The 10,054-nt window shown below is 40.0% G+C and overlaps 1 long non-coding RNA gene across 2 annotated transcripts; it reads right to left on the bottom strand.

Annotated features, from left to right (window-relative positions):
* Positions 1 to 5,500: 5,500 nt before the first annotated feature.
* LOC127012110 (uncharacterized) lies at positions 5,501 to 6,214 on the bottom strand. Of its 2 annotated transcripts, none has more exons than XR_007765625.1 (2): positions 5,994 to 6,214; positions 5,501 to 5,754 (listed from the first exon to the last, which is right to left on the bottom strand). It is a non-coding gene; the product is annotated as an uncharacterized LOC127012110 (long non-coding RNA). The 2 variants fall into 2 exon arrangements; XR_007765626.1 differs by lacking the exon at positions 5,994 to 6,214 and adding an exon at positions 5,836 to 5,981.
* Between the last annotated feature and the right edge of the window lie 3,840 nt (positions 6,215 to 10,054).

Raw genomic sequence — 10,054 nt, forward strand, 5'->3', positions numbered from 1 at the left:
TTAAGTTTCAACTTCCACCTTGCGTTAACCCTCGTCAACTTGTTAGTTTCATTCCACGAAACACACATTTACATTTTTTATTTGGGACATAAAAGCACAGCAACAACACATTGAAATATTGGACAACACAAGACATATAAAAAAAATTTCGAGCTTATAACTTTTTTGACTTACCATCCCCTTTAGATTCCATATTCAACAGATTTTATTTGATTCACAATTGTTAAGTTATGAAACTGCAAACATCGACAACTTTTGCGCGCTTTTTCTTTAAGGTGTGATCAGATCTCAATCTTTCGACTTTGTTAAAAAAAAGTATTAAAAAATAACGTTAAGAAATGTTTAAAAATTATATTTGGGATCCTGATGGTTTTTTTAATCAGGTGAAATAATTTTTTTTATTAATACAAAACAAAAAATTGTAAAAATGCCAAAATTTCGGACTTTTTGCCAATAGTGCACTATATAGAATAGTTCAGTGGCACTTTCAAGTCTATACAATTGTACAAGTCTGTCCAATTATAATAAGAAATCATATCGTTAAGATTATTGTAGTCACACTTACGAAAAAATCTCTTTTTAGTTGGAGAAACTACAGTAGAGAGGGTATCAGAGCAGGGGAAGCCAATTGTCAGTTCCATAGTTGGATGATATCGGTCTTCAGGTACAACAAGAGCCTCAATTCTACATAATGTGATTTTAGTCGGGTCTGAAACAAACACATGATCTAATTGTCTACTTAAAGAATTTTATATAAAGCTTACTTGCTGTAACGATAATTCTAAAAGGCCATCCACAAAATAATGGGCGGATAAAGGCATAGCGACAAATGAGTTAGTAGGAGGAGACCAAGAAATATCAGGTAGATTAAAATCACTTAAAACAATCAAAAGGTCTCTGTTAGAAAGAAGGGATAAAACAGTTTTTATTGCAGACAGAGAGGGCTCATAAATTACTATATCAGAGCCAGGTGGCATATAAGAACATGTAACAAAAACAGATAAAGATTGCAAGGAAACTTTTACACTTAGAAATTTAATTTCCTTCGGGATATGAATGAGAATTCTTTCAGATGTTAGGCTAGAGGTAACGGCAATCAGCACACCGCCTCCCCTACATGAGTGGCTATCGGTCCTAGAGGTATTAAAGTTATTAGACAGAACTTCAGATTCGGATAACTGTGGTTTCAGCCAAGTTTCCGTAACAGCTAAAATATCTTCAGTAAATGCAGAGAAGTCAGCATAAAGTTTGGGTAGCTTCATATTTAGTTTGTGGAACAACTGAATGTTTCTTACGCCCCCCAACAGCAGTCTGAACCTCACTAGGGTGATATCCAGGAACTGTGCTTACTGTACCTATAGGTATGGTCGGCACCAATTTCTTTAACTTAGCCAGTACAGAAGCTTTTATTACGGAAACATGGACTTTACTCGAGCTAGCTGTATCCATACGCACTGTTGGTTCGCACAGACGGTATTGAACCCCTCATTGACTTGAGCGATACTCAATAGGCTGTTTCGAGTCTGCTTTATACAGCCGCTCATCTCAACCACCATTTCCTTGCAGGACCCAAATGACCACATAAGACCAGAGTTAAGATCTATAAAATCTTTTACATTGCCGGTGAATCCTTCACATTTGACGTGCATCATCGAATCGCAGAGCCAGCAAAAAGACGTTGAAGACGCAAGTGTACTGTTTTTCTTAGAACAGACAAGGGGCATTATAAGAAAACAAAAAGAAAAATAAAATGAAATAAAATATCAAAAATACCTCAAAGTAAATTTGGCACTGGGATCAAATTCAAAAATCACAAAGGCGCAAACACACAAAAAAAACAAGAAAGGAAGTTAACTTCGGCAAGCCGAAGTTTGTATACCCTTGCAGTTATAAAAATTAATTCATAATTTTATTAATTTGAATTCGAAATTCTTTAAAATATAAAAATGTATATTCCCTATATTATAAGATAATATGTCAAAAAGCCCCAAAGCTATAATTTGTTTCACATTATTCAAAACCAAATAAAAACTGTTATTTCCAAGCGTAGAAGGTTAAAAGTTAAAAAACACCGAAGATATAATTTTTCAATATTATTTTACAATTAATTTTCCGATTGTTCCTATGGGAGCTATATGATATAGTAGTCCGATTTTGATAAAATAAATTTCGAAATTCAGAACTAATTTAAAAATGTTATATCCAAGCTTAGAAGGTTATATGTTAAAAAACATAACATATAATTTTTTTTTAATTTTTTCCCCGATAGTTCGTATCGGAACTATAAGATATAGTTGTCTGATCCGGCTGGTTCCGACTTATATACTACCTGCAATAGAAAAAAGACTTTTGGAAAAGTTTCAGCCCACTTGCTTTAAAACTGAGAGACTAGTTTGCGTAGAAAGGGACGGACAGACGGACACGGCTAGATGGATCCGTCTAGTGATGCTGATCAAGAATATATATACTTTATGGGGTCGGAATCGTCTCCTTCACTGCGTTGCAAACTTCTGACTGAAATTATTATACCCTCTGCAAGGGAATAATAAGAGCGCGAGACCGCGAAAATAAACGAAAATAAACGTAAGAGAACTCGAGAGAAAAAATATTCTATCGACTGAGCGTGGCTTGTGCGGCACTAACAACTTTCACACCATGTAAATAAAGCAAGAGAGAGAGGGAGAGAGTTACAGAAATAGCACCGAAAAAGTCTACCAAAAGTTCAGCAGGTTCACAGTTATAAAATAGAGCGAGGGAGATTGAGAGGGAGTAAAAGTTTTTAGCAAAATTAGAGAGCGTAAGTTACACAAACAAAGCTAAGAAGTTAAACAAATCTAATAGAAGTGGTAAAATAAATATTAACGCGTTCTCGTTTACTGGGAGTTATATTTAAAATTACTAGCGCAATTGTTAGGCTAATCTTTGTAAATAAATACACACAGAACACTCGCACAAAATCACTGAAAAAGACAAAAACTCGGAGCACAAAAGTAAATACAGCTGTTCACGAGCGACGCTAAATAGATTGAAAAGAACATGATTTACCAATATAATTTGATAAATTTATATAATTTCTTAGATGTTGAAAAAGATACAGCTTCCCAAACTTTAAATTATTGCGTTCCTAATAGTCTTTCTCCAAAGTTAACCTTAAAACAAACTTTTATAAAAAGTATAAAAACAATCTATTTGGCACATTCAAATGCAGGCGACTCAGTAATTCGGGACTCTCCACATCACCATGAATAAGATTGCTAATTAATGTAATTCCAAGCATAGTTCTTCGGTTAACTAATGATTGTAAGTTGATTACTAGAGGTATAACTGGGATACAAGCGTAATACTGCCATCCTACAGTATTAGGCTTGTATCCCAATCCGGTCTATATGCACCCCATATTGGGGACTCCAAAGTGGAGCGCAGTACATCATTGAATTCCTTCGACCACCTTTTGTTAAATGCAAGCACGCCCCTGGCTTTATTTACCACGGTAGAAATGTGATCGAAAAATTGAGGTTTAGGATCCATATAGACTCCAAGGTCCCTCAAAGTATAAGTTGAATAGTGAGGGCACTACACTTAAAACCATTTAAATGCGTCTGCGTACATAAGTACACGTGAGTTTATTAGGACTAGAGGAAGGTCATTTATAAATAATGTAAACAGGAGCGGACCAAGATGACTTCCTTGAGGTACACCGGACGTAACTCGGATTAGGGACGATAAAGAGTTTTTAAAAATGAAACTTTGAGTCCTGCCATTCAAATAAGTTAAGATCCACCTAAGAAGATAATCAGGAAACCCTAAAAGGTCCAATTTCCGAACTAAAATCGGATGGCTTACAGAATCAGTCTGACGATTTCTTCTAAAACCATTTAACACAAATGAAGTAAGCTCCAAAAGGTTGGTTGTCGTTAACCTACCTTTTATAAATACGTGTTGACAAGAGGAAATAAGAGACCTACAACTGTGTTGCAAATGGCGAGTAATAACGTTCTCAAAGAGCATCGGAATAGCTGACATCTTTGAAATACCTCTGTAATTACATGCGTTCAATTTGCTCAATTTGCTTTGTTTATGTGGGAAATCTGAAGTTCCTACGACAAAGTAAAAAGTTTGTGCAATGGTCTACATAAAGTCTCAGCGCAATACTTGAGCACACATCCAGGGACTCCGTCATGACTTGGAGATTGGACTGATTTGAACCTTTGGAAATCTAAAAGAAGTGATCTTTCACTTATAACAGTGTAACGAACTGATTTGTTTGCTTTCTGCTCGCTACGAGATTCTTGCGGCTAGCTCAGTGGATTGTGTGTGTTCGTCCCACCATATTTATATAAACTTGACAGGACAGAATTCCCAGGTTCGTAGTAGGTTTATTGCGGGTATAACTGCAGTCGGCTTTATAATTTGCTTGTCCTCGCTGTCTCCGACGGCACGGGTTGTCTCGACGCTCTCTCGCCTCGTTGACACGGTGTTCCAGTTTTGCAGTTCCCTAAAGATTCTTGTCCGCTGCTTGTTCCTGACGCGTTGGCTTGGTGACTCGTCGGCCACGATTCAGACTCACTATGGGGTCAGACGTGCGGCCTTAGGGAAGCGTCACCGTTCTCAGACTAGGGTGAACAGACTGAGGAGTTTCTTAGGATCACTCTTCTCGACACACGACCGCCTGTCGTGTCATCGCATTAATTTTAATGTACTCAACAGTCATTGCTTTTATATGTATTTGAACAGATGTATATTTCAATTTTCAAAGGATCCGGGACAGTTTTATAACTTTAATAATACTATGCGAAAGTCTTCAGCATTGCCATCATCGGTACGGTTAAATTTTAATTGAGGGAATCTACAAATTATCTGACATTTCTAAAACATTTAAGTGCATTATTACCTCTCATTTGTGTCGTGTCAACATGGTTTTATTTAGCGAAGATCGACCACGACTAACCTACTCTGATTGACATCTTTTGTAATTGATGGATTTAACTTAACATTGCAGACAGACTTTATATTTCAGATTTCTTTGACTCTGCAAACCTTTTATATTTAAATAACTTAGATATAAAGTTTCTTGAGCAGTAGATTCCACAGAGTTACAGATAAAACCACTGTTCTACGTGAAATCTAGAATGCTTGAAGGCAGTCATATAGGCCCTTTGCTGTTTAATCAGTTTATAAATTATCTTCCCTCTATCTTAACTCACTTTATTGCACTAATGTGTGCCCATTATGTTAAGCTTTGTTTATCATACAATAATAAAGAGTCTGGTTTTTGCTTGATGTCAGGTATTAACAGATTTCAGGAATGGTGTCATTACAACTTAACTCAAATCTCAAATCTTAAGGCTGTTTTTTCTGACTTTCTGTCGTTGACTGCTCCGCTCTCTGAAAACTGGTAACTATTTGAGTCTAAAGGCCCAAATAGTCGTTAAAATCGGGGAGGCAGCCGACAAGAACTTCCGATACCACATCAGGTGAACGAGCGTCTCGACGCCAGAAATACAGGGACATACTCGCACAATGGTTGGCAGTTTATGTCTTAGAACTTTAAGGAAGCGATTAAAAGCTATTACACATTTAAAAACTTAAATTTACTCTACGCAACGAATCGAGTCAATCGAAGCGTGTTGGCAGCTCTCCGGAGCTTGGGTTGTGTCCCTTGCCAAGGGACCCTTGGGACTAGAAGGCTTATCTTCTGATTCACTTGGCCACAACAGGAGCGCCATTCCTTACTGTGTTCGGAAACATGCTAAACTAAACGAGAAAGAGGAAATTAAACTACTTGTAGAACTGTATGACAGTATCGCGGCAGACAGGTTATCAAGCAGGGCTTACTCAAATGCCGGAGGCGCCCCTAAAGATGGCCGTTTGGCGATCTGGACCGTACGGTAGACCGTAGTTTTTCGGAAAAACCTTCTACCTGGCCGTTGAAGTCACGGATCTTGTACTAAATCTTGTATAGATTTCATATAACTGAGAATATTGATTCTTACCAATATCGACATTTAGATCATCAATGGATATAACTCAGAACTCAAGTTAACTTTTAAGTTTGATAAATTATTTGTGATAAGTTATTAATTTAGTGTAAATTCAATTACTGTAAATTTTGGTTTTTCGCGGTTAAGCATAGTAGTCACACCAAAAAAAACCACTAGCTCTTATAGGAGTAAGCGAAAGGCAAATAAGCGGCTAACTCTTTTCTTGGGGTCTGTTTTTCAGCGCGGTACACAGATGCGCTAAGAAAATACCAAAAAAATACCACAATTGGCCACTGAATATCAACAAGCGACGTTAGCTACGGCCCGAAGAATAAGAAATTTAAATTTTGGTGCGTGCGATTTGAAACGTTTTCACCACGTAAATTCACCAAATCAATGTTTTGCGCAACTATACATATATACCCTTCAGTCCCAAAAGAAAAGTTTCCCATCGGATTCCCCTTGGGATGTCCCATAAAAAAAACGTCCCAGGGAAACCCTTAGGAAATTCGCGATTTTTCCATTGAGTTTTATGTGTGAAATTCCTTGCAAGGGACACGTCCCAGGGAAATCCCTTCGAAAATTCGCGTTTTTTTCATGGACTTTGTCCTGCAAGAGACATGTCCCAGGGAAAGCCCTTCAGAAATTCGCGATTTTTCCATGGACTTTATCCTGTCCCAGGGAAATCCCTTCGGAAATTCTCGATTTTTCCATGGAGGAGCCCAATATGGGCTATGGTGGGCCCTACATCTCGACTTCGGAGGGAGCTCCGATTTTTAATCTTGGTTTGGGATCGCAAAATCCTTAACGTCCATCGGCTAGGCCAAGCAGAGTAATGCATCCTAGATCTCGGCATAGAGGCAGCGCACATCGGCTGCGTCCCTAACCAAAAAATAGTCGGAGGAGAGCATCAGCGGTCTCCAACCTACCCTCTGCGCTTGGGCACCGAGCGTAACATCTCAAATCTTCTAAAAAAAATAAGAAGCCAATGTTATGAAGTGAAATGAAAAAAGCAAACACCGAAGCATCAAGCAGCAAAAACGGGTACAGAAGGAGAGCTATTCCAATTGAAAATAAGTATTGAAATAAAAATAAAAATTATGAAATTGAAATCCAGTTTTATGTATTCCTTGGGAAAGCTTACAGATATTGGATTTTGTATGCTTTTAGGTGCATTCCTGAGCACGTATTACATTAAAAAGAGTGCACCCAGAATGTGTCTAGTTTGTTGCATCTATGTGCATTCCAAATATGAGTATACGAATCTGCATGCAACGAGTACATTCTTTTTTGTTCCGCACCAGACATCAATTGCCCAACACATAGAAATTATGTTTTTTGCTTTGTGATATATTAAAAAAAAACGGCTTTTATTTTAATACAGAGTTTTTATTGGTAAAGTTTTTTTTAAGTTAGATCCCCAATCTTAAGCTGATTTTACAAAATGCATTATGCCAGTAAATATAAATTGATTGGTAGTTAATGTAATGGTGGTTAGTTATCCCTCGCTGCAGTCGATGATGCTGCAGACGCCGGAGGTATTTGTGAGATGATTTCCCCTTGCGGTTGCAGGGGGGGTGTTGCCACTCCTTATAGGCAGTGGTTGAGTTCCCTGGCGGTTGCCGGGGGGGATCCTTCCTGTAACAGGAGTTATGATGGGAGCACTTGCCCCGTTGTCACGGCCCTTGAGGCGCGGTGACCAATTCAACAAATGAATTTACAAATTAACGGCAGTGCCGGAGATTGGTTTTATGCTCTTTATTGTATGAGACTCTGACACAAACTGAAACTTAAAGCTAACAAAAAGTATTTCATAGCGGCCACGCAAATGTGCAGTGCTTGCCGCTATGCATGGGCTTCCGGCCAGACGCTATGTCAGCAGTTTGGCCAGAGCGAACTCTTAAATAATCGGACATTGCCGCTGCTTGGTTAACTTCAGTTAACTACTCCCCCCTCAGGAATGAGGCCGCCCTCGGCCGACCCTATTTGGGCAATCATCTCCTTCAGCTGGGCCGCGGTTTTTCGGGCCTGAGTGACTCGCCGATAGGTCAAGCCGATGCAAATTAGAGCGCAGCATATTGCTCCCGCTATGAACACCAACTGATGTAGTCGCTGGTGATTAATTTCCTTCCCGAACTCTTTGATGTGCTCCAGATTACGTTCATTCAGTCGGTGAAGGTATGGAAGGCTAAGAACGTTACGTTCCATGGTGATGTTCAGGGAAGGAGAGCTGGCCACTCCTGGAGCCCTCTTCTGGGCCGTGTCATGATTGACCAATCGGGTTTCATTGACCATGGCACTCTTTTCAAACGTGATGAGATATGTGCCTTTTATATGGGCACAGGTGCCATTGTCCACACACACGTGAGCCGAGCGATCATTCACAATTACTATTCCTTCATCAACATAAGTGATGGGATGTAAATCGCTTTGCTGGGTCTCGCAATGCGCCGTGCCTCCAGCGTGAAGCTCTTGGGCGCATGATCTTCTGCGAGCCAATCGGCAAAATGTAGCTCCTGATGTCGGGGAGCACTTTTCCACGGTGTGGATCTCACTGTTGCATTCGGCAATGACGTTATCCTCCAGCCTGAGCATGGTGTCGTGATGTGACACTGGGAAAACGGTAATCTTGCTGCAGGCCGACTTTATCTTTGGAAACTTAATAATAAAATGTAATATGTTATCGGACTGTAAGATCTTAACGGACGATACGGACAAAACATCCCTAATCGCGGTCTCGGTGGGCTCTTCCATCCACACACCTTCCAAGTCTGCATGATCTAGGATGCTGGGGCTAACAATATTAACTTTGGCAAGTGCCACTGCTAGCATCAAACCCTGTAGCTCCATTGCTATCATCCTATTTCGAGTTAAAAGCATCTCGAATAGGTGCCCAGTATCAATTTGGGACTTTTTTGCCGACCTCAGAAGTTGGTTGACGGTAGCGGAAATTTTATTAATTTGAATTTGTACTTTGTTGTTAATATTAATCTGCCTATTGTTTGCATTTGTTAATTGGAATTGATTAAATTTAATTTTTTCAAAATCTTCTGCGTCCGGCGTTCCTGCCACCACCTTTAGCGCAGTCCCTAAGAAGTCTAAACTTCTTGCCACTCTATGATGGACGCTCAAAGAGTCGAGCATGTCGCGTAAGTGGGCGACGTCAACAACCAAGAGTTTCTGCATGTGGGATTGCGGGAACATGACGGTCATCCCATTAGTTTCTTCGATGACGCGCCTATATTCCGAGAGATTTGCCGAGTGCTTTATAAAGGCAAATTCCTCCCATATCAGGATTCGCCCATCAACGATGGGGATATATTTGGCTTTGGAATAGTCCGTGACGCGTGCCGAAGTTGTGGCCAAAAGGAGAATGGTTGAAAACCTGTAATTTTGATGTGTTATGAATTTTGTTGAAGTTGGGTAGCCCACCATCAAAGCATGATTAAAATAATAAAGGGTGCAAACTTATGCCTAGTGGCTAGAAAAAAGATAAAGAAAAGTTTGATTATCAGGCGGGCGATAACATGGTCGCGCTCGGCCTACCTAAGGTTGTCTTTGTGGACCACCCTCCCTTTAATGAGGACTGTGGTCCCCATGTCCGCTTCAACGGTTTTCTCTTCACATAATGGTGAGAGTTTGTTGCCTAGGCGTCTGTTGGACTTCACTAGGACTTTCTCGCCAACCTCGAATACTCTATTTTGGCGGGAAGCGTTTTCTCTGTCCCGGAGCTTGTCTTGGGCGAGTTTAATTTTATCTTGAATTCCATATTGTGGCTCACCTGATTGTGCCTGAACCACGTCAGCCGGTCTCTTGTCGATGACCGAGTGGATGGACTTGTTATATCTGGCCGTGGCCAAAAGTATCAGCTCTACGGTATCGCTGATGCCTTTATCGATTTTAAGACATCTAGCCAGCTCTACCAAAGTGCTGTGGAAACGCTCCACCTGTCCATTGGAGACACTGTGTAGGGGCGGAGCATTTGAGATGCTAACGCCGAAATGGTTTTCCAGCATGGTCACGATGGTGTGCGAGTTCAACGATGGTTCGTTGTCGCAATATACGACCTTGGC

The sequence above is a fragment of the Drosophila biarmipes genome, unplaced genomic scaffold, assembly GCF_025231255.1.
Source record: "Drosophila biarmipes strain raj3 unplaced genomic scaffold, RU_DBia_V1.1 ptg000019l, whole genome shotgun sequence".
In the NCBI taxonomy this organism is placed as follows: Eukaryota; Metazoa; Arthropoda; class Insecta; order Diptera; family Drosophilidae; genus Drosophila; species Drosophila biarmipes.